The sequence below is a fragment of the Engystomops pustulosus genome, chromosome 2 (genome assembly GCF_040894005.1).
Source record: "Engystomops pustulosus chromosome 2, aEngPut4.maternal, whole genome shotgun sequence".
Taxonomy (NCBI): Eukaryota; Metazoa; Chordata; class Amphibia; order Anura; family Leptodactylidae; genus Engystomops; species Engystomops pustulosus.
This window is the reverse complement of record NC_092412.1, coordinates 19,165,161-19,192,545: the sequence shown is the minus strand read 5'-3', so window position 1 is coordinate 19,192,545 and position 27,385 is coordinate 19,165,161. Positions and strand designations below refer to the sequence as shown.

The 27,385-nt window shown below is 38.2% G+C and overlaps 1 protein-coding gene across 2 annotated transcripts in view; it reads left to right on the top strand.

Annotated features, from left to right (window-relative positions):
• The window catches only part of LOC140117310 (P2Y purinoceptor 2-like), a 58,522-nt gene that overhangs the window by 11,273 nt on the left and 19,864 nt on the right, over positions 1–27,385 (top strand). The window lies entirely within an intron of this gene.

The following is a 27,385-nucleotide window of genomic DNA, read 5'->3' as shown; positions in this document are numbered from 1 at the left end:
CTAGGTACTGGGGTTACAATAATAAAATATACAGTTCCGACTTACATACAAATTCAACTTAAGAACAAATCTACAGAACCCATCCTGTATGTAACCCGGGGACTGCCTGTATAGGGCTGTTATTGAAGCACTATACAGAATTTTAAAAACTGCATTTCTGTACACTAAGTACAGTATGGGAGTAATATATGGTACTGAATGGCCATACATAGTGGAATAATTATCATTATGGCAGTGTATTAGGGACATCTTAAAGTGGTATTATTTATGCGCAACATGGCAGTATAAGAGCATTATATAGTGATCTGATTTACACACTATGTGGAAGGGTTACATGGACATTGTATATCGGTATAATTGGTAGTGATATGGCAGTATAATGTATGCTAGTAGCATGTGGACACTGCTACATAGAAGTTTTACATGAACACTGTATATTGGTATTATTTATGTACAGGGCGGCAGTACTATATGGCCATTGCATAGTGTTATTATTTACGTATGGTATGCTAATATTATGTGAGCATCTATAGTGGTATTATTTATGTACATGTAGTATGGCATTTAATAACTCAGCACAGAACAGTGGCATTTTTTTGTATAGGATGGCAATCTAATATTGGTATTGTTTAGTGTTATTATTGATGTACATTATGGCAGTATTATAAATGCACTGTATAGTACAAATAGTTATGTAAAGTGATACAATAATACATGGGCAGGAATGTCCATTTACAGTAGTATTGATTGTGTATGGCATGGCAGTATAATCTGGGCATTGCATAGTGTTGTTTATGTACAGTATGTCAGTATTATGAAGGCATTGTATATTAGTAATATCTATGTACAGTATGTCAGTATTATGAAGGCATTGTATACTAGTAATATTTATGTACAGTATGTCAGTATTATGAAGGCATTGTATATAAGTATTATTTATGTACAGTATGTCAGTATTATGAAGGCATTGTATACTAGTAATATTTATGTACAGTATGTCAGTATTATGAAGGCATTGTATATAAGTATTATTTATGTACAGTATGTCAGTATTATGAAGGCATTGTATATTAGTAATGTTCATGTACAGTATGTCAGTATTATGAAGGCATTGTATATAAGTATTATTTATGTACAGTATGACAGTATTATGAAGGCATTGTATATTAGTATTATTTATGTACAGTATGACAGTATTATGAAGGCATTGTATACTAGTAATATTTATGTACAGTATGTCAGTATTATGAAGGCATTGTATATTAGTATTATGTATGTACAGTATGTCAGTATTATGAAGGCATTGTATACTAGTAATATTCATGTACAGTATGGTCATGTTGTAAGACCTTATATTGCTATATGATTTTGATACTTATTAAAAGTATTATATCCATATAGTATAGCAGTGTTATTTAGGTACTGGATGGCAGTTATATGGTAATCTATGTAATATGTGGGAGTATTACAGTATGTGGATGAAACGATTTAGACACTATATATAGAGAGAGAGGTAAGGAACGGCAAAATGTATAGTGATATTTTGTGTATGATATGACGGTATTATGTAAATTTGTACAACAATATTATTCATTCTCTTTATGCCTTCACAAATCATGGAGACCTCCTTAATAGTGAATATCCAGGGTGGTGTGACCCCCCCCCCCCCTCCATCACCCACATAGTTTGGGTTCTGTAAACATAAACCACTGGATATCCGGGAAACCTATTCATTCCTGGTTCTGATGGTGGATATCATAATATGTGGCTTTTGTGGCTCTTTGGGTTGGATGTTTGGGGACAATATGGGATGAATGAGGGACGATCAGCATGGAGCATGTCCAAATCTACAGGACAATGGCCGGGGACAATGGGGATTGTGTCCAAAACAAGTGATGTCCGCCCACTGCCTACTGATACATTTCATCACATTATATCCACATCATACACAGACCCCAGGACACTGATCACACTGGTAGGATACACGTCTGTCTCCTATCTATCTATATATCTATCTATCTATCTATCTATCTATCTCATATCTATCTATCTCCTATCTATCCATCTCATATCTATCTATCTATCTATCTATCTATCTATCTATCTATCTCATATCTATCTATCTATCTCATATCTATCCATCTCATATCTATCTATCTATCTATCTATCTATCTATCTCATATCTATCTATCTATCTCATATCTATCTATCTATCTCATATCTATCTCTATCTATCTATCTCATATCTATCTATCTATCTATCTATCTATCTATCTATCTATCTAATTATCTATCTATCTATCTCATATCTATCTCTATCTATCTATCTAATTATCTATCTAATTATCTATCTATCTATCCATCTATCTATCTCACATCTATCTATCTATCTATCTATCTCATATCTATCTATCTATCTCTCTATCTATATATCTCCTATCTATCTCACATCTATCTATCTCACATCTATCTATCTATCTATCTAGCTATCTATCTATCTATCTATATATCTATCTATCTCCTATCTATCTCACATCTATCTATCTATCTATTTATCTATCTATCTCCTATCTATCTATCTATCTCATATCTATCTATCTATCGATCTATGTATCTATCTATCTAGCTATCATAATAATTCCTTAATATTTATATAGCGCACACAGATTACCCAGCACTGCACAGAGCTTACCAGATCAGTCCCTGTCCCCAATGGGGCTCACAATCTAATCAATCTACCAGTATGTTTTTAGAGTGTGGGAAGAAACCAGAGGACCTGGAGGAAACCCACACAAACACAGAGAGAACATATAGGGGGACATTAATCATAGTCTGTTAGACTGTTTTGAGCGTCTTTTAGCACAAAAATCTGGCGCATCTCGTTAATTTGGCGCACGGCAAAGTTCGGCACTTAGTGGTTTTGAGTCCCTGCGCCTTATCTGACATAGTGGGGGACATTAATCATAGGGGGTCTCAGGTTCGCCAGTTTTTGCCCCTGGTTTGCTCTTCTTTATGGCTCCTGATCTATGATGGATCTGGTTCTGCCTTAGTAAATGCACTTTGGAACTGTCGCATGTCCCAACAAAAGGGAGAGAAGGCAGCAATCCAAATAACTGTAGTGTTTCAGATATAAGGTGCACGTAGCCCAGGGTTCTGGTGCTTAGCAAAACCTCGTGTAGACATAGTGATTGGAGAAGACCACAGCACCGGAAAGGTAAAGTTCCAACGATTTCTTTATTTACAATTCATCCAGGTAAAAAAAGCAGCGACGTTTCGATTCACATTGAATCTTTATCAAGCATGATTGTGAAGATTCAATGTGAATCGAAACGTCGCTGCTTTTTTTACCTGGATGAATTGTAAATAAAGAAATCGTTGGAACTTTACCTTTCCGGTGCTGTGGTCTTCTCCAATCACTATGTCACATGTCCCATTCATTTGCGCCTAAATTTGTCTCAAATTGTTAGATCTCATTTGTGAGCAATAATGAAAGGAGACTGAGAGAATGTGACAGAACGTTCAGGGCTTCATCTCTGCACAAAACCTATCATTGTGATGTAACTGCAGGGAATAAAAGTGACAGAGATGGAAAAAAAAATTCTTGCTGAAATGAGTCTTTTCCTTTGTTATTATAATTTACAGTAAATGGCGTCTGATAATATTCTCAGATCTGTACAATAAGACAATAATCACTCCCAGAGATGATCCCATAGACAATGATGAAGTCGTTACTGGAGAAATTTTACATTTTAAAACTGCTCTGAAGTATTTTCCATGTTGCATGGAGGGAATTTTTCATTTGGGAACCTAAAAATTATGTTTTTAGTAATGAAAAGGGAAGTTTTTTGGAAGTGCAGCTGCTCAGAGTAGGGGCATTTTTGGCCCTTTTTTTTCGCCTTTTTAGGTGCAAATTAGTGATAGATGCCGTGCAAGCATCTGTATAGGACGCACTCACTGTGTCAGATAAGGCGCAGGGACTCAAAACCACTAAGTGCCGAACTTTGCAGTGCGCCAGAAAATGGCTCATAAATGCGCCTAATTAACGAGATGCGCCAGATTTTTGCGCTAAAAGACGCTCAAAACAGTCTAACAGACTATGATTAATGTCCCCCAGTGAGTGCCTCCTATACAGATGTTTGCACGGGATCTATCACTAATTTGCACCTAAAAAGGCACAAAATAGGCGCAGAAATGCACCTCCTCTGAGCAGCTGCACTTCCAAAAAACTTCCCTTTTCATTACTAAAAACATACATTTTAGGTTCCCAAATGAAGAATTCCCTCTATGCAACATGGAAAATCCTTCGGAGCAGTTATAAAATGTAAAATTTCCTCAGTAACGACTTCATCATTGTCTATGGGATCATCTCTGGGAGTGATTATTGTCTTATTGTACAGATCTGAGAATATTATCAGTCTCCATTTACTGTACATTATAATAAAAAAGGAAAAGACTCATTTCAGCAAGAATTTTTTTTTTCCATCTCTGTCACTTTTAGTCCCTGCAGTTACATCACAATGATAGGTTTTTGTGCAGAGATGACGCCCTGAACGTTCTGTCACATTTTCTCAGTCTCCTTTCATTATTAGTCACAAATGAGATCTAACAATTTGAGACAAATTTGGCGCTAATGAATGGGACATGAGACAATTCCAAATTGCATTTACTAAAGCAGAAGCAGATCCATCATAGATCAGGAGCCAAAAAGAAGAGCAAACCAGGGGCAAAAACAGGCGAACCTGAGACCCCACTATGATTAATGTCCTCCATAAACTCTTTGCAGATGTTGATCCTGGGACTTGAACCCAGATCCCCAGCATTGCAAGGCTGTAATGCTAACCACTGAGCCGCCATGCATGTCCTCATCTATCTATATATCTCATATCTATTATATATCTATCAATTCAATTCACAGAAGCTTTATTGGCAGGACCAAATACAATTTAGCATTGCCAAAGGATCTATCTATCTATCTATCTATCCATCTCATATCTATCTATCTATCTATCTCCTATCTATCTCATATCTATCTATCTATCTATCTATCTATCTATCTATCTATCTATCTATCTATCTATCTATCCATCTCATATCTATCTATCTATCTATCTCCTATCTATCTCATATCTATCTATCTATCTATCTATCTATCTATCTATCTATCTATCTCATATCTACCTACCTATCTATCTATCTCATATCTATCTATCTATCTATCTATCTATCTATCTATCTATCTATCTATCTCTCTCATATCTATCTATCTATCCATCTCATATCTATCATCTATCTATCTCATATCTATCTATCTCATATCTATCTATCTATCTATCTCTCTCATATCTATCTATCTATCCATCTCATATCTATCATCTATCTATCTCATATCTATCTATCTCATATCTATCTATCTCATATCTATCTATCTATCTATCTATCTATCCATCTCATATCTATCTATCTATATATCTATCTATCTATCTATCTATCTATCTATCTATCCATCTCATATCTTTCTATCTATCTATCTATCTCATATCTATCTATCTATCTATCTATCTATCTATCTATCTACCTATCTATCTCTCTCATATCTATCTATCTATCTATCTATCTATCTCATATCTATCTATCTATCTATCTCATATCTATCTATCTATCTATCTATCTATCCATCTCATATCTATCTATCTATCCATCTCATATCTTTCTATGTATCTATCTATGTATCTATCTATCTATCTATCCATCTCATATCTATCTATCTATCTCATAATATCTATCTATTTATCGATCTATCTATCTATCTCATATCTATCTATCTATCCATCTCATATCTATCTATCTATCTATCTCATATCTATCTATCTCATATCTATCTATCTATCTATCTCATATCTATCCATCTCATATCTATCTATCTATCTATCTATCTATCTATCCATCTCATATCTATCTATCTATCTCATAATATCTATCTATTTATCGATCTATCTATCTATCTATCTATCTATCTATCTATCTATCTATCTCATATCTATCTATCTATCTATCCATCTCATATCTATCTATCTATCTATCCATCTCATATCTATCTATCTATCTCATAATATCTATCTATTTATCGATCTATCTATCTATCTCATATCTATCTATCTATCTATCTCATATCTATCTATCTCATATCTATCTATCTATCTATCTCATATCTATCTATCTATCCATCTCATATCTTTCTATCTATCTATCTATCTATCTATCTCATATCTATCTATCTATCTATCTCATATCTATCTATCTATCTATCTATCTATCTATCTATCTATCCATCTCATATCTTTCTATCTATCTATCTATCTATCTCATATCTATCTATCTATCTATCTCATATCTATCTATCTATCTATCTATCTATCTATCTATCTAAAAATCACCTCATTACGATTCCAGACACAGGAGGAATGTTCTTATGTTTTAAACCAAAACACGTGGATTAGAGCCGAGTACTTTTCACTGCTTTTTGGGAGTGTTTTCTCTTGTCGATAGAATAATTGCCTGATTTAAAGAAGAAGAATTTAGCAAACACTTTCATGGATGTTGTATCTTTCTTTCTATCTCTCGCTAAAAATTAATCATTAATCACAAAGGTCCCGGAGAAGAATTTTTTCCTTGGAAATGATTCCGATGATTCCGGATAAACGTTCATTAGAACATCCCTTTTCCTGATTGTTGATGAATAATGAATTACTTAATACTTCATCGTCTCGATTTCCTATGAAAATCAAACGTAAAAAAAAAATGTAACTCCTTCCGTCTCTTCCCGGTCTGATCCACATATGTTCAGTTGTCGGGAATGTGCCTCCTCCTATATATATAGTACAGTGATACACGATATCTTCTTCTATTTCATTCGAGGACTTTTTGTACGTTTACACTTTGTTTTTATAATGCTGCAGTAATAAGGGAAAAAGTTTCCTTAAAGTTTCTTCAAAAAACAGCGCCACCATGTTTTGGAGGTTATATGTGGTATTGCAACTCACTACCATCTACTTCAATTAAGTTTATTTGTAATACCAGACAATATTAACAGTGACCAAAGAAGCTGAGGGCCCCAATTTCTTCTCCCCCCCCCCTCCTCCACTATGTCCTGCCTGAAATCTCATCTCTAATTACATCCTGGTATTGACTAAAGGTCTTAAATAAAGATGCAAATGTGCAGATCTTGCCAGGAGGTGCCGCCAGATACCCTGATCAAATATGCAAATACTTTACCCCTTGACATCAAGCATGACCTTCAGGAAGCCTAATGACATTATGCAGGATTAGAACCAAACCAGTATATCAGTGACAGATAGCACTACATTTCCAAAACCAACCTTGACCACAAGAGATGGCTGCAGTGTAGAGATGATCAGGATTTCACCCAGTGTGGAAGTTGTTATATTGCTAAATGCAATAATTAATAATAAATGATAAAATATTGTCATAATGTATGAGAAAAAGCAAGAAAATAGAATATAACTACTATAATCAAATGACTAATTAATGAGAATATAAGTACTTTAATACCACCTTCGGTGTACAGGCATTACTGCAATAATACTGCCCCCTATGTACAAGAATATAACTACTATAATACTGCCCCCTATGTACAAGAATATAACTACTATAATACTGCCCCCTATGTACAAGAATATAACTACTATAATACTGCCCCCTATGTACAAGAATATAACTACTATAATACTGCCCCTATGTACAAGAATATAACTACTATAATACTGCCCCCTATGTACAAAAATATAACTACTATAATACTGCCCCTATGTACAAGAATATAACTACTATAATACTGCCCCCTATGTACAAGAATATAACTACTATAATACTGCCCCCTATGTACAAGAATATAACTACTATAATACTGCCCCCTATGTACAAGAATATAACTACTATAATACTGCCCCCTATGTACAAGAATATAACTACTGTAATACTGCCCCCTATGTACAAGAATATAACTACTGTAATACTGCCCCCTATGTACAAGAATATAACTACTATAATACTGCCCCCTATGTACAAGAATATAACTACTATAATACTGCCCCCTATGCACAAGAATATAACTACTATAATACGGCCCCCTATGTACAAGAATACAACTACTATAATACTGCCCCTATGTACAAGAATATAACTACTATAATACTGCCCCCTATGTACAAGAATATAACTGCTATAATACTGCCCCCTATGTACAAGAATATAACTACTTTAATACTGCCCCCTATGTACAAGAATATAACTACTGTAATACTGCCCCCTATGTACAAGAATATAACTACTGTAATACTGCCCCCTATGTACAAGAATATAACTACTATAATACTGCCCCCTATGTACAAGAATATAACTACTATAATACTGCCCCCTATGCACAAGAATATAACTGGTATAATACTGCCCCCTATGTACAAGAATATAACTACTATAATACTGCCCCCTATGTACAAGAATATAACTACTATAATACTGCCCCCTATGCACAAAAATATAACTGGTATAATACTGCCCCCTATGTACAAGAATATAACTACTATAATACTGCCCCCTATGTACAGGAATATAACTGCTATAATACTGCCCCCTATGTACAAGAATATAACTACTATAATACTGTCCCCTATGTACAAGAATATAACTACTATAATACTGCCCCCTATGTACAAGAATGTAACTACTATAATACTGCCCCCTATGTACAAGAATATAACTACTATAATACTGCCCCTATGCACAAGAATATAACTGCTATAATACTGCCCCCTATGTACAAGAATATAACTGCTATAATACTGCCCCCTATGTACAAGAATATAACTACTATAATACTGTGCCCTATGTACAAGAATATAACTACTATAATACAGTCCCCTATGTACAAGAATATAACTACTATAATACTGCCCCCTATGTACAAGAATATAACTGCTATAATACTGCCCCCTATGTACAAGAATATAACTACTATAATACTGCCCCTATCTACAAGAATATAACTACTATAATACTGCCCCCTATGTACAAGAATATAACTACTATAATACTGTCCCCTATGTACAAGAATATAACTACTATAATACTGCCCCCTATGTACAAGAATGTAACTACTGTAATACTGCCCCCTATGTACAGGAATATAACTAATATAATACTGCCCCATAAGTACAAGAATATAACTACTATAATACAGTCCCCTATGTACAAGAATATAACTACTATAATACTGTCCCCTATGTACAAGAATATAACTACTATAATACTGCCCCCTATGTACAAGAATATAACTACTATAATACTGCCCCCTATGTACAAGAATATAACTACTATAATACTGCCCCCTATGTACAAGAATATAACTACTATAATACTGTCCCATATGTACAAGAATGTAACTACTATAATACTGTCCCCTATGTACAAGAATATAACTACTATAATACTGCTCCTGTGTACAGGAATATAACTACTATAATACTGCCCCCTATGTACAAGAATATAACTACTATAATACTGTCCCCTATGTACAAGAATATAACTACTATAATACTGCCCCCTATGTACAAGAATATAACTACTATAATACTGCCCCCTATGTACAGGAATATAACTACTATAATACTGCCCCCTATGTACAAGACTTTAACTACTATAATACTGCCCCCTATGTACAAGAATATAACTACTATAATACTGCCCCCTATGTACAGGAATATAACTACTATAATACTGCCCCCTATGTACAAGACTATAACTACTATAATACTGCCCCCTATGTACAAGAATATAACTACTATAATACTGCCCCCTATGTACAAGAATATAACTACTATAATACTGCCCCCTATGTACAAGAATATAACTACTATAATACTGCCCCCTATGTACAAGAATATAACTACTATATTACTGCCCCCTATGTACAAGAATATAACTACTATAATACTGTCCCCTATGTACAAGAATATAACTACTATAATACTTCCCTCTATGTACAAGAATATAACTACTATAATACTGTCCCCTATGTACAAGAATATAACTACTATAATACTGCTCCTGTGTACAAGAATATAACTACTATAATACTGCCCCCTATGTACAAGAATATAACTACTATAATACTGCCCCCTATGTACAAGAATATAACTACTATAATACTGCCTCCTATGTACAAGAATATAACTACTATAATACTGCCCCCTATGTACAAGAATATAACTACTATAATACTGTCCCCTATGTACAAGAATATAACTACTATAATACTGCCCCCTATGTACAAGAATATAACTACTATAATACTGCCCCCTATGTACAAGAATATAACTACTATAATACTGCCCCCTATGTACAAGAATATAACTACTATAATACTGCCCCCTATGTACAAGAATATAACTACTATATTACTGCCCCCTATGTACAAGAATATAACTACTATAATACTGCCCCCTATGTACAAGAATATAACTACTATAATACTTCCCTCTATGTACAAGAATATAACTACTATAATACTGTCCCCTATGTACAAGAATATAACTACTATAATACTGCTCCTGTGTACAAGAATATAACTACTATAATACTGCCCCCTATGTACAAGAATATAACTACTATAATACTGCCCCCTATGTACAAGACTATAACTACTATAATACTGCCTCCTATGTACAAGAATATAACTACTATAATACTGCCCCCTATGTACAAGAATATAACTACTATAATACTTCCCTCTATGTACAAGAATATAACTACTATAATACTGTCCCCTATGTACAAGAATATAACTACTATAATACTGCTCCTGTGTACAAGAATATAACTACTATAATACTGCCCCCTATGTACAAGAATATAACTACTATAATACTGCCCCCTATGTACAAGAATATAACTACTATAATACTGCCCCCTACGTACAAGACTATAACTACTATAATACTGCCTCCTATGTACAAGAATATAACTACTATAATACTGCCCCCTATGTACAAGAATATAACTACTATAATACTTCCCTCTATGTACAAGAATATAACTACTATAATACTGTCCCCTATGTACAAGAATATAACTACTATAATACTGCTCCTGTGTACAAGAATATAACTACTATAATACTGCCCCCTATGTACAAGAATATAACTACTATAATACTGCCTCCTATGTACAAGAATATAACTACTATAATACTGCCCCCTATGTACAAGAATATAACTACTATAATACTGCCCCCTATGTACAAGAATATAACTACTATAATACTGCCCCCTATGTACAAGAATATAACTACTATAATACTGCCTCCTATGTACAAGAATATGACTTGGATTGGGATTTGGTTGGATATTTAGTATTATAAGTGCAGTGTGACTGTATAGGGCGGATGTGAAGAATGTAAGATCTTTTATATCACTGATAATTCCCTTTCTCTTTGTTGATGTGTGAGTTTTTCTTCCTGGATATTCTCTGACATGTTGTATTATTATGTGGATTCCCTGGGGTGCTGGTGTAACATAAGCCTCTGCTCTCGGGTTATATACAGGTCGTGATGGGACTGTAGTTCAGCTTTGGATTGCAGCTTCTTGTGTACGAGTATCAGTAGATGTAGGTTAGATGTCTCTAATGGTGCTTACCGCCGTGATCCTATTATATCTTTTTCTGATGCTCTTCCTCCCCTCTCACAGCATACACTCTCAGTGGGAGGCAGTGCAGCAGCATCCCCCTCCTCACCCGAGTCCTTAGTTACCTAAAGGTGATGATGTCATTTCCGTTTAGAAGATATTACAATTTCTTGATAGGTCAGGTATATTTTGGAGCCCCGCCTCCTCCTTCCTGACAGTCATACAGGGGAGACCCTTCAAGGAATTGTCTGGTCAGGTTTCCTGTAGAGCCCTGCTTCCAGTTGGGGCAGCGTCATGTACATCTCAGGCCGGGATGCCCTCCGCTCTGTATCTAATGACTTGTTCCAATCTGTGATTCATTATCCTGGAATGTGTAGCCGGAATAATCTGCCAACACTTCTGTGGGAAAATGATTTTCTCTTCGGCTTAGTAGAGATTAGTGTCTGTACACCGCCATAGACTATAATGTGCGGGGGAGAAGAATTGTATATTTTATAATGAACTGTAAAATTTGCTGTAAATCTCCGGTCTTAAAGGGGTTTGTCAGAAGACCTCACAGACCACAGCCAGTGTTGGGTATTATACCTGGAGAGATGCATAAGTATACCTCAGAATATGTTGTTAGTAGCAGCAGAACTGTGAAATATGGATTTATATTCCCAGGATTGTAGAATATGCACTGGGGTTGTGTCCTCACACTGCTGTGCTCTCTCTAGCCAGTGTTGGTTAATGTCCCTGGAGAGATGTATAATCATACCTTTGTGATGTTTGTTAGTAGCAGCAGAACTGTGAAATATGGATTTATATTCCAGCATTGTTGAATATACACTGGAGGTATGCCCTCAGACTTCTGTGCTCTCTGCAGCCAGCTTTGGGTATTGTCCCTGGAGAGATGTATAATCAGACCTTTGTGTGGTTTGTTAGTAGCAGCAGGACTGTGAAATATGAATTTATATTCCAGGATTAAAGCTTATGCACTGGGAGTGTGTCCTCACACTGCTGTGCTCTCTCTAGCCAGTGTTGGTTAATGTCCCTGGAGAGATGCATAAGTATACCTCAGAATATGTTGTTAGTAGCAGCAGAACTGTGAAATATGGATTTATATTCCCAGGATTGTAGAATATGCACTGGGGTTGTGTCCTCACACTGCTGTGCTCTCTCTAGCCAGTGTTGGTTAATGTCCCTGGAGAGATGTATAATCATACCTTTATGTGGTTTGTTAGTAGCAGCAGAACAGTGAAATATGGATTTATATTCCAGCATTGTTGAATATGCACTGGAGGTGTGTCCTCAGACTTCTGTGCTCTCTCTGGCCAGCTTTGGGTATTGTCCCTGGAGATATGTATAATGATATCTTTGTGTGGTTTGTTAGTAGCAGCAGGACTGTGAAATAGGGATTTATATTGCAGGATTGTGGCTTCTTCAAGTGCACTGGGGACATGTCCTCACACTGCTGTGCTCTGTACTCTCTCCAGCCTGTGGTAGGTATTGTCCCCGGAGATGTGTGCAATTTTACTACTATGTATGTTGGGAAAAGCAAAAGAACTATGGAAAATGGAATTATATTCCAGGTTGTAGCTGTGGGGTTGTGTCCTAACACTGCTGTGCTCTTAGCTCTGTGAATTATACTACTCCACGGATCATTTCATATTCTCCAGGTTTATAGATGAATACGGTACTATAGGGCAAATAGGGGCGGCTGTAGAGCAGTGCAATGCAAAGTGCACAGACTGCAGGGTGAGGACAATCCTTGAATATAAGTACATATATCACAGTCCTGCTGCTACTAACAACATACATAAAGGTCTGATTACATCTCTACCGTGGCAATACATAGCACGGGCTGCAGTCTATAATGCCATGCCTGCTGACAGGTTCCCTTCAATGGATTGTAACAGAGTATGTTTTAACCAACATTGAGTAATTTGTAGCAAATTCTGCAGTTACCTCATGTTTTACGTGATCTAATCACATCCAGAGCTGCGCTCAGACTTCTGCTCCCTTCCTGTAACCTCTCAGGATGTTCATCCTCCACTTTATGACCCGTCACATATTTTATCCTACTGACAATAAAAAAGGGGTAGAGAATGAAATTTGGAGGAAAACAAACTTTAGAGGAAATGATTTCTCCAGAACAGAACCTTGCGATGAAATAGAAGACAATATCCCCCCCCCCCACCCCCCGAACATGTGTAACACATCAGCCGCACAGCGCAGGGGGTGGGGGTCATGATGAGTCAGATGCCAGGACATATGAGAAGGTGATATATGAAGGGTCTTCTTACTACTGATTATGGGGGATGTAAGGGGGAACCATAGGGAGAGCCTCTATAGCATAGATCAAAAGGTGTCCTCTTCCCCTATTTATTATGGTAGTAAAATCTGGGCCCCCTCCACGTGATCCCCATAGCAGCCGCATGACTTACCTCATACCTCATAACCAATACCTTCTGCTTTTTATAGGACAATCCAATGCGTTAGTTTGGAGCTTATGTATGGTTATACTAAGCATGGGCGTGTGTGTAGTATTAGGGGAAGTCCTTGATAAAGCAGGGGTGGAGCTTATGTATGGTTATACTAAGCATGGGCGTGTGTGTAGTTTTAGGGGAAGTCCTTGACAAAGCAGGGGTGGAGCTTATGTATGGTTATACTAAGCATGGGCGTTTGTGTAGTATTAGGGAAAGTCCTTGATAAAGCAGGGGTGGAGCTTATGTATGGTTATACTAAGCATGGGTGTGTGTGTAGTATTAGGGGAAGTCCTTGATAAAGCAGGGATGGAGCTTATGTATGGTTATACTAAGCATGGGCGTGTGTGTAGTATTAGGGGAAGTCATTGATAAAGCAGGGGTGGAGCTTATGTATGGTTATACTAAGCATGGGCGTGTGTGTAGTATTAGGGGAAGTCATTGACAAAGCAGGGGTGGAGAATGTGCATGGTTTTACTAAGCATGGGTGTGTGTGTGTGATATTGAGGGCAGTCCTTAACAAAGCAGGGGTGTAGCTTATGCATGATTATTCTAAGCATAGACGTGTGTGTAATATTGGGGGAGGTACTTGACAAAGCAGGGGTGGCGCTTATGGATGGCTGTACTATGTAGAGATGCGTGTGCAAAATTAGGAGAGGTCCTTGACAAAGCAGAGGTGGAGTTTATGCATGGTTATACTAAGCACGGATGTTTGTGTAGTAGTGGGGGCAGTCTTTGACAAAGTGGGTGGAGCTTATGTATGGTTATACTAAGCATGGATGTGTGTGTAGTAGAGGGGGCAATCCTTGACAAAGCAGGGGTGGTGTTTATGCATGTTTATACAAATAATGGGCAGGTTTGTAGTATTGGGGGTAGTTCTTATAAATAGTTATAATAAAAATGGGCATGTGTGTAGTATTAGGGGTAGCCCTTGACAAACAAGGGGTGGAGCTTATATATGGTTATGCTAATTATGGACATGTGTGTAATACTGGGGATATAACAAAAAAAGTTGTCATATTGGGACACGTGAACCCATTGGTCACTTAAATGTAACTTTAAAAAAAACTCCTTTGGTGATTGTACATATAATACTGGGGATAATACTTTGGGAAGTAGGGGTGGAGCTTCAAATATCCCACTTTTTGAGATTGAGATATTGTAATTTCATAGGTTCATACAAATGCATCCACAACAGAAGGCTCTGTTACTTGTTTTACTCCTTACTCTAATTCTTCAGGACCTTAAGGGTCTAAGTAATAAAAACCATACCCCCTCTGCCCACAGGCCCTATAACGACCCTATGACCTACATTTTTGGTCCTGATCTACACTGCTTATTTACCACCTCTAATACTTTTTATAGGACCATCCCATGTTCAGGGGTGGAGTTAATACAAGCATGGGTGTGTATCAGGGATTGAGGGCAGCCATTGGCCATTGAGGGCAGCCATGAGGCTTAAAGTCTCCCATTATTTGGTATTGAGATGTTGTGGGGCATGCTGGGAGTTCATGAAAACTCACTTTATATTCCCCGGTATGATCACATGACTTATCTACAATGGAATGGGGTTAATTGATTCTGATTAATTTGTCAAAATGTTTAATTGTTACTTACTAATCGGATGTTGTCCCATAAAGTTATGGAATGATATCAGTGAGTGATGTCCCTACCATCTGCCTCTATGCCAGGCTTATGCCATTTACATACCACACCCCCGGGCACCGGCCGCACACCTGTCACCTGAGATGCTGAGACGGATGTCTAAGGACAGGATCCGGTGATTACCTCCCCAGTACACCGGAAATTGTGGTAATTATAAATGATGGGTTTTATGAGGGGTCATTTGTAAATTGAGGTCCAATTAAAAGGAAAGTTCACCTTGGGATAATGGAATAATTCCACCTGAAATAAAGAAACAAGTTTGTCCTGTACATCTGATCTATCTATCTCATATCATCTATCTATCTATCTCATATCTATCTATCTATCTATCTATCTCATATCTATCATCTATCTATCTCATATCTATCTATCTCCTATCTATCTATCTATCTATCTATCTATCTCATATCTATCTCCTATCTATCTATCTATCTATCTATCTATCTATCTCATATCTATCTATCTCCTATCTATCTATCTATCTATCTATCTATCTCATATCTATCTATCTCATATCTATCTCATATCTATCTATCTATATATCTATCTATCTATATATCGATCTATCTCCTATCTATCTATCTCCTATCTATCTATCTATCTATCTCCTATCTATCTATCTATCTATCTATCTATCTATCTATCTCCTATCTATCTATCTATCTATCTCCTATCTATCTATCTATCTATCTATCTATCTATCTATCTATATATCTATCTATCTATCTCATATCTATCTATCTCCTATCTATCTATCTATCTATCTCATCTCTATATATCTCATATCTATCTATCTCATATCATCTATCTATCTCATATCTATCTATCTATCTATCTCATATCTATCTATCTATCTATCTCATATCTATCTATCTATCTATCTCATATCTATCTATCTATCTATCTATCTCATATCTATCTATCTCATATCTATCTCCTATCTATCTCATATCTATCTATCTATCTATCTCTCTCCTATCTATCTATATATCTATCTATCTATATATCTATCTATCTATCTCATATCTATCTATCTCCTATCTATCTCCTATCTATCTATCTCCTATCTATCTATCTATCTATCTCATCTCTATATATCTCATATCTATCTATCTCATATCTATCTATCTATCTATCTCATATCTATCTATCTATCTCATATCTATCTATCTATCTATCTCATATCTATCTATCTATCTATCTATCTATCTCATATCTATCTATCTATCTATCTATCTATCTCCTATCTATCTATCTCATATCTATCTCATATCTATCTATCTCATATCTATCTATCTATCTCCTATCTATCTATATATCTATCTATCTATCTATCTCCTATCTATCTATCTATCTATCTCATATCTATCTATCTATCTATCTATCTCATATCTATCTATCTATCTATCTCCTATCTATCTATCTATCTCCTATCTATCTATCTATCTATCTATCTCATATCTATCTATCTATCTATCTATCTCATATCTATCTATCTATCTCCTATCTATCTATCTATCTATCTATCTATCTCCTATCTATCTATCTATCTATCTATCTATCTATCTCATATCTATCTATCTATCTATCTATCTCATCTCTATATATCTCATATCTATCTATCTCATATCTATCTATCTATCTATCTCATATCTATCTATCTATCTATCTATCTCATATCTATCTATCTATCTATCTCATATCTATCTATCTCATATCTATCTATCTATCTATCTTTACAGTACCTCATGCCTATCAATCTCCAATCTTTCTATCTGTGGCGGGCAGTGACATATTGGGGGGGGATTTACCAATTTGTCTCCTGTTCTGCCAGTCTTTTGTTGCGCCAGTATCACTATGATGATGAATTCTGGTGCAGGATAAGACTGTTGGTTCCTACTTTTAGTTGGTCTAAACTGTGCGCCAGAATTTTGGATGCACAGACGATTTCCTGAAAGCCACGCCCATTTCTTGCTAACCACGCCTATTTTCCCAAAGGCCAAGCCCCTTATTCGGACAAGTCAGAAAACTGCCAGGAAAAAAAACTTTCTAAAAGCCTTGATAACTGTGGTGCAAGGCATTGGAGACAGTGTTTTTGGCGCAAAAAACACCAGATTTGTGGCGCAAGTGCGTTAATAAATCCCCCATTGTGTGGCTGTGGCAATTGTGGTATCCTCTTCCCCCAGCAGGATGGATCTTCTCTCCATCCACCATCTGAGGAGATCTGAGAGTCTCCTGAAGTGAGTGTCCCTCACTGCTGAGTATTTGGAGCAGTGTAGCAGGAGGTAGACCTCATCCTCGGTGGCTCCTGGCACTGTTGGCACAGTCCGCTCTCCCTGGGCACGATGTCTGTCTGTGCCACCCGGACTCCATGGCAGGTTGTAGGCGCTCAGTCTGTAGCAGTCTCTGGGGTCTGGTAGTTTCTCCAGGCCAGTCTGCAGTCAGATCTGTAGCCTAGTTTTTCAACCCAAACTCGGCTTATGCGCAAGTAAAAAAATATATCAAAACTCACCTTTCTGGCTTCCCCCGCTGCTGCCTATATACTGGGGCAGGGGCCTGGCTATATACTGGGGGGCAGGGGCTGGCTATATACTGGGGTGCAGGTGCTGGCTATATACTGGGGGGCAGGGTCTGGCAGGCTATATACTGGGGAGGCTGTGACCAATGCATTTCCCACCCTCGGCTCATACTCGAGTCAATAGGTTTTCCCAGGTTTTTGAGGTAAAATTAGGGGCCGCAGCTTATATTTGGGTCGGCTTATACTCAAGTATATACGGTAAATCTTTAGCTAAAGGAAAATATTAGTTTAGTTTTACACTATAGGATAAGTAAGATGTTCTTATATAGATGATGCTGTTGGTGGATCCCCCCTGCTCCTCCTAAACCACCCCCCACACACACACACATGTAAATGGGGATTAATAAATTAGACTGCCCCTTTAAGAAAAAGCTTCATGATTACAGGACTTTACTCTTGCTTTATGTTGAGGACATTTATTACCTTTCATACATTCCTGAGTACAAGTAAGGACATGTATAAAGCTGCGCTAACATCTCCTCCTCTCCATGTCATGTAACACCTTATCTACCATGTGACATAAAGCGAGCGGGAAACTACAGCATTGCCATAAAGCATCTGGGTGTGATGATCACATGGTTAAATTCAAAATCTACATTCGTTTTGTGTATACATCTGTGTGTAAGATCTATGTGTCTCCATGGAAACAGACTACAAACAAACCAGGTGTGTAGTCGGATCCTGCAGTCCACGCAGCTGTGTCAGGTGGACATGATCAGGGAAGGTTTCCGGCTCTCAGATGTCAGGACATTAATTCTATTCATGTACAATGAAACAAAGAAAAAGAACAAAACCTTTCCAGTAATCTAGAAGATTAGATAATCCGGCATGCTTTTTGAATCAGAGACTTGAGGGGTCATTTATCTTTTTCCTTCCGTTGGTGTTTTTGCGCCTTTTTTAAAATTTGCAAAAAAAACCTGAATTTTACTAAGAGGCAAATGAGGTGAAAAGAATAGACTCACAAAAGGCGCAAAAATAGCGCAGAGAAGGGGGAATAAATGTAAAGAATGTCGGGAATGTAAAGATTCCAGAACTGTTCGGATCATTCCAGGTGTTGCTGAAAAATGTCAGTGACCGGGGGAACATTCACAATACTGACTGTCCACTTCCATGTGTCAGAACTCCGGGACGGAGTCAAAGCCAAATTTTCTAGAAAGACGACTGAACAAACAGGGAAATTTTCCGACCTCAGCTCTGCTACATGCAGCCGTGACTGTAGGAGATAGTCAAGGGAATTATCTATCTAAAAACAATCCTAAATCTAGCAGCACCATAAAGCAGCATTGTCAGATAGGGTTCATGCCCCCTTGACACACAGGACTTAAAGGAAACCTATCACCATGGATCTACCTATTAAGGTAGATCCGGTGGTAGGTGCCCCCAAATTATGTAAGTATAGCCCTTTTTTAATCTTTAATTGTGATAATATGCTAATTTACCAAAGAGGCTACTGGGGCATGGAGTAGCCGGAGCTGAAGCTACACTGCGCGGCTACTCCACGCCCCAGTAGCCTCTTTGATCCTCCTACCCAATCTGCCGCCTGCGTGGTCTCGGCTCCGAAGCCAGAGCTACTGCGCATGCGCAGAACTCGGGCTTCGCGGAAAACGGCCAACAGCTACGAGGAGCTGCGCGCTGAAGATATCTGGGTAGGAAGATGAAGGAGGCTACTGAGGCGTGGAGTAGCAGCACTGTGTAACCTCAGCTCCGCCCACTCCACGCCCCAGTAGCCTCTTTGGTAAATTAGCATATTATCTCAATTAAAGATTAAAAAAGATAAAGGGGACTAAAAGATTAGCCCTAAAAAGGTCCATCCTTACATACATTAGAGGCACCTACCACCGGATCTACCTTAATAGATAGATCTGTGGCGGTAGGTTTCCTTTAACCAAAAAATATCAAAAAATGAGGCTGCACCCCAGAATTCAGGTGAAAAATTGGAGTGGGTACTTTATTAACCCAAGTGAAACATTTCAGACTCTATTCAGCGTCACTTTTTTGGAGTGCAGCCTCTCACATTATATTTGGTGTTTGCAGTGAATCTTTTTCTTAAAATATTAGAAATTTCCAGATTGCGTTGATTATTTTCTGTGTGAATTCTCTTCTCTATTCATCTCCTGGGTTCTAATCCCACCCAGGTCAACATCTGCAAAGAGTTTGTATGTTCACTCCGTGTTTGCGTGGGTTTCCTCCGGGTCCTGCGGTTTCCTCCCACACTCCAAAACATACTGGTAGATTGTTTAGATTGTGAGCCCCATTGGGGACAGGGTCCAATTTGTCAAGCTTTGTACAGCGCTGCGTAATCTGTAGGCGCTATATAAATAAAGAATTATTATTATCTACCACTTTTATATTCTAGATAAGATCAGGTCTAACTTCCTTTTCCCATTATCTATTTATTATGGGGAAGGAAAATATTTAGACCCCTTTTAGTTTTTCACTTTTTGTTTCATTGCAGCCAATTGGTAAGATCAAAAATGTCCTTTTTTGTTCATTACTGTACACTCTGCAGTAAAAAAAAACTGAAATATTTTACTAAATATTTTTGCTAATATATTAAACAAGAAAAACTGAAATATCACATGGTCATAAATATTCAGAGCCTTTGCTGTGACATCATATGTAACCCACATGCCGTCCATTTCCTTCTGATCCTCCTTGAGATGGTTCTATGCATCTATCTGTCATCTCTGTAAGGCAACATTAATAATGATTGATTGTACAACCTCAAAAGACCAGACAATGGCTGTAAACTTTCTTTGATTGACAGAAATAAACAACGTCCTGTTGCTTCTTTCCATCAGAAGGAAAGTTCCCCGATTCACATTACACGGACGCTTCACCTAACGGAAGAGAGGAGCAGAAACCCCCAGGACTTTGTTCTGACTATTTTCCTCATGTTTTTTCAGAATTCTCTATTCTTCTAGAAATACTTTATTCTATTGTCACATCATTTCCTTATCAGCGGTAAATACGGAGTCAAGACTTGTATTACAGTGAGGGGTAGCGGGATATCAGGCGTTATTTCCTCCTCCTCACTACGAGGAGTCTGACAATAATAACTTCTTACTAAGAATTATCTATACATCTACCCAACTCCTATCTTTCATCTATCTACTGTATCTATCTATCTATCTATCTATCTATCTATCTATCTATCTATCTATCTCCTATCTATCTATCTATCTATCTCCTATCTATCTCATATCTATCTATCTCATATCTATCATCTATCTATCTATCTCGTATCTATCTCCTATCTATCTATCTATCTATCTCATATCTATCTATCTATCTATCTTTACAGTACCTCATGCCTATCAATCTCCAATCTTTCTATCTGTGGCGGGCAGTGACATATTGGGGGGGGGGGGGATTTACCAATTTGTCTCCTGTTCTGCCAGTCTTTTGTTGCGCCAGTATCACTGTGATGATGAATTCTGGTGCAGGATAAGACTGTTGGTTCCTACTTTTAGTTGGTCTAAACTGTGCGCCAGAATTTTGGATGCACAGACGATTTCCTGAAAGCCATGCCCATTTCTTGCTAACCACGCCTATTTTCCCAAAGGCCAAGCCCCTTATTCGGACAAGTCAGAAAACTGCCATCTATCTATCTATCTCATATCTATCTATCTATCTCATATCTATCTCCTATCTATCTATCTATCTCATATCTATCTATCTCATATCTATCATCTATCTATCTATCGATCTATCTCATATCTATCTCCTATCTATCTATCTATCTATCTATCTATCTCATATCTATCTATCTATCTATCTCCTATCTATCTCCTATCTATCTATCTATCTCATATCTATCTATCTCATATCTATCTATCTATCTATCTATCTATCTCCTATCTATCTCATATCTATCTATCTCATATCTATCTATCTATCTATCTCCTATCTATCTATCTATCTATCTCATATCTATCTATCTATCTACCTATCTATCTATCTATCTATCTATCTATCTATCTCATATCTATCTATCTCCTATCTATCTATCTATCTATCTATCTATCTCATATCTATCTATCTCATAGCTATCTATCTCATAGCTATCTATCTATCTATCTCATATCTATCTATCTATCTATCTATCTATCTCCTATCTATCTATCTATCTATCTATCTATCTATCTATCTCATACTTATCTATCACCCTGAAGAAGGTCAGACAGTAATAATTACTGCAGTGTAGGACCCTTTGACCCATCGTGAAAATCTCACCCTCCATTATCTTCTTGGATACTCGGTGACCAGGTCAAATCCTCATATATCATTCTCTGAAAGGTGGAAATTAAAAAATATTCAGGAACAAAAGAAAACATGTATAACAGAGCGCAGTTATCTCTGGTAAATTTACTCTGGGAGGCAGTAAGGAGTCTTTATGTATCGTTGCTAGGTGTAGTATTATCTGTGTATACTGCGCTGTGTGTGTAATTTATATATGGTATTATGTATTGTTTGCTTTCTCATTGATCGTAACTGTGATATCAGATATTAACCTGAGAAGGGAGCAAGGACATCGCTGCATGTATGTACAAAGGAACTGCACCTGCAGAATAGTGAGTGCAGCTCTGGGGTATAATACAGGATGTAACTCAGGATCAGTACAGGATAAGTACTGTCATGTATGTACACAGTGACTGCACCAGCAGCAGAATAGTGAGTGCAGCTCTGGAGTATAATACAGGATGTAACTCAGGATCAGTACAGGATAAGTAATGTCATGTATGTACACAGTGACTGTACCAGCAGCAGAATAGTGAGTGCAGCTCTGGGGTATAATACAGGATGTAACTCAGGATCAGTACAGGATAAGTAATGTCATGTATGTACACAGTGACTGCACCAGCAGCAGAATAGTGAGTGCAGCTCTGGAGTATAATACAGGATGTAACTCAGGATCAGTACAGGATAAGTAATGTCATGTATGTACACAGTGACTGCACCAGCAGCAGAATAGTGAGTGCAGCTCAGGGGTATAATACAGGGTGTAACTCAGGGTCAGTACAGGATAAGTAATGTCATGTATGTACACAGTGACTGCACCAGCAGCAGAATAGTGAGTGCAGCTCTGGGGTATAATACAGGATGTAACTCAGGATCAGTACAGGATAAGTAATGTCATGTATGTACACAGTGACTGCACCAGCAGCAGAATAGTGAGTGCAGCTCTGGGGTATAATACAGGATGTAACTCAGGATCAGTACAGGATAAGTAATGTCATGTATGTACACAGTGACTGCACCAGCAGCAGAATAGTGAGTGCAGCTCTGGGGTATAATACAGGATGTAACTCAGGATCAGTACAGGATAAGTAATGTCATGTATGTACAGTGACTGCACCAGCAGCAGAATAGTGAGTGCAGCTCTGCAGTATAATACAGGATATAACTCAGGATCAGTACAGGATAAGTAATGTCATGTATGTACACAGTGACTGCACCAGCAGCAGAATAGTGAGTGCAGCTCTGGAGTATAATACAGGATGTAACTCAGGATCAGTACAGGATAAGTAATGTCATGGTTGTTACATGTAGCGTGTATGTGTGTTGCTCGCGTGTCATGTTTGTTGTGGATGTTATTAGTCGCACTGTCATTTAGTCTTTTCTAGTCTTTTTGAACAATGATGAATTCTCCGAGGACAAGACCCTGGACAATGAGGCTGATATTCGGGCTGAGCAGGTTGCTCCAGTCACATGACCTCATTATAAGATATTTTCTATGACTTTTTTATCATCATAGTGACAGTTTTTTAGTCCTGTCCCCTGGGACATTCTTTCCCAAACTTTGGTTACAGTTTATAGTTCATCAGCAGAAATCGCCCGCACCCTCCTTCCATTTTGCCTGATACCAGTCTGTCCAGATATTTCCGGCCTAATCTCCTTGTAGGACGGGTTAAAGTGGTTTTCCAAAACCTGTATAAATAGGCTGTGCTTTAGGGTCAACATCGGACCCTAGAGTCACATTCAGGGGCACATTTGGTATTTCTAGGGCCCCAGGCAAAGTTTTTCCTGGGGGCCCCTAGTTTATAGCTGCAGACTGAATTGCAGAGCAAGAAGCCTATTGCTCCCTGCTCCGCCCAGAAATTTAAACAAACAAGGGATAGGTTTGTGTAGCCACTGCTGTGTTTAGCTCACAGAGCATTGTCTCGAGTGGATACAATTCTATTCACAGGCAGCAAACCCTGGATAGCTAGCCCGGCTCTCCGCTAAGAATGGAGCAAGTATTACAATGTATGTAGTCCAGGCTGTGTAGCTCACAGAGCATTGTCTAGACTGGATACAACTGTCTCCACTTCTCAGCTGAGAGCAGGACTAGATATGTACAGGGTTTGCAGCCTGGGAATATATTTGTATGCAGTGTAGACAATGCTCTGTGAGCAATAACCATCACCAGCTACACAAACTTATCCCTAGCTTGCTACGATGTATCAGACATGAGAAGAGGCTGTTGTTCATTGTCTACACTGGATACAATGATATCCCCAGGCGACAATCCTTACACATAGTTAGTCCTCTCACCCGAGTACTGTGTCTCAGTCCAGGGAACAGGCTGTGGAGCTCACAGAGCATTGTCTAGACTGTATACCATAATATGCACAACCTTGTACATAGCTAGTCCTGCTCTCAGCTGAGAAGTGAAGACCATTGTATCCAGTCTAGACAATGCTCTGTGAACTACACAGCCAGGACTCCACACTGATACATTCTAACAAACTTCAGAGAGGTCTACTGATACTGATGTATTTAGCTCACAGAGTATTTTCTAAACTGGATACAATAATTTCCAAAGGTTGCAAACCCAGTACATAGCTAGTCCTGCTCTGAGCTGAGAAGTGAAGACCATTGTATCCAGTCTAGACAATGCTCTGTGAGCTGCACAGCCTGGTACATATCTAGTCCTGCTCTGAGCTGAGAAGTGGAGACAATTGTATCCAGTCTAGACAATGCTCTGTGAGCTGCACAGCCCGGATTCTATACTGATACATTGCCACAATCCAGCAGACAGATCTGTGCAGCCGCTGCTTTGTTTAGCTCACAGAGCATTGTCTAGACTGGATACAGTTACATCCTTAGGCAGCTCATCCTGTACATAGTAGTTAGTCCTGCTCTCAGTTGAGGATCGTTACAATGTATCAGTGCGGACCATGCACCATCATTAGTAATATACATGTAAATGTCAGGCGTTCTCTGCGTCCTTTGTCCGTTTTTTCCATACTGATTGATTGTGGCGTCCATTACATCGTAGGCAATCGATCACTTGTCAGTTATGTAAACAGCCAAAGCAATGTGCGGGAGGAACGACACCTCAGCTGCAAAAGTCAATAAACATTGACACGTAATAACAGTAGAGGCCACGTAGAGCGCTCTCACTATTGTGCCCATAAAGATTTAATTTTAAATCAATTACATAATTTTTTAAAAATTAAAGCCCCGCCCTATATAACAGACCACACCCACCAAACTGTAGATCAAGCCTACGGGAGATCAGACCTGGCGCTAACATAGACAGATATAAACCCCCCCCATTCTTTACTTCTTTAGGGACCCCACCGTAGATGCTGGGCTTCCTCATTGGTTACTGTAGCGCCACATCTGGACAGTCCTGGAACATACAGAAGTTTTGTAACTGTCTACAAGTTTTTGGGTGGGTTCTATTGACATCTATGAAGGTTCTTGGCCGGCAACCAAAAAATCCCCTGTATCCAGTGACCCTCAGGTCACCCACCCAGTCACATTTCCTGCCCCCAAGTGGCTCGTGATGTCACAGTGTCCTGCGGGAACGTGTGGCGTCTCTCAGACTTGTAGACCCTTATATGGGCAGCCCCCCGGTCTGTCCATCAGCCCCCAATTACGAGATGGACTGATTGCGACATTTCCTTCATCCTCAAGTTGAGTCAAATTTGCTATAAATATTCGGTTCTCACCCCTGGGAGGTCACAGGACGGATCGGGCACCGCGCGAGGGGGAGACTATGATCCCAGGAGCAGCGTTAACCACTTATGTGACCGTCTCATAGGTTTTGCAGTTATGATTATTTTTGTATATTTTTCTTGGTGTCTTGTTACATTGTTTCTGTGAAGATTATTATCTGTGTTGTCGCGTTTCTTGACATTTCATGGCTTTGGGGGCGGATAAGGCTCTGATTTTTCTGAATTTTATGTGATTTTTTTTCATGTTTTTATTTTGCATTTTTTTATGACATTGAGGCTTATTATTTTGGTTGTTTTGTCGTGGTGGGTGAGCGCATCATGTTTGCATATTTGTTTAATGATATTTTCCTGAGATAAATCCATCTACTATAACTGAATCTAGAACCCCCTGCGCCCTCTAGACCTGCTGTTCTGACAGATTCCTCTGTCTCAAGGGATTTTTAGTGCACATACTTTATATACAGGATGGGAGTCGTAGTACTGTGCTGTGCACATACTTTATATACAGGATGGGAGTCGTAGTACTGTGCTGTGCACATACTTTATATACAGGATGGGAGTCGTAGTACTGTGCTGTGCACATACTTTATATACAGGATGGGAGTCGTAGTACTGTGCTGTGCACATACTGTATATACAGGATGGGAGTCGTAGTACTGTGCTGTGCACATACTGTATATACAGGATGGGAGTCGTAGTACTGTGCTGTGCCCATATATACAGGATAGGAGTAGTAGTACTGTGCTGTGTCCATATATACAGGATAGGAGTAGTAGTACTGTGCTGTGCCCAAATATACAGGATAAGAGTAGTAGTACTGTGCTGTCCCCATATATACAGGATAGGAGTAGTAGTACTGTGCTGTCCCCATATATACAGGATAGCAGTAGTAGTACTGTGCTGTGCCCATATATACAGGATAGGAGTAGTAGTACTGTGTTGTGCCCATATATACAGGATAGGAGTAGTAGTACTGTGCTGTGCCCATATATACAGGATAGGAGTAGTAGTACTATGCTGTACCCATATAT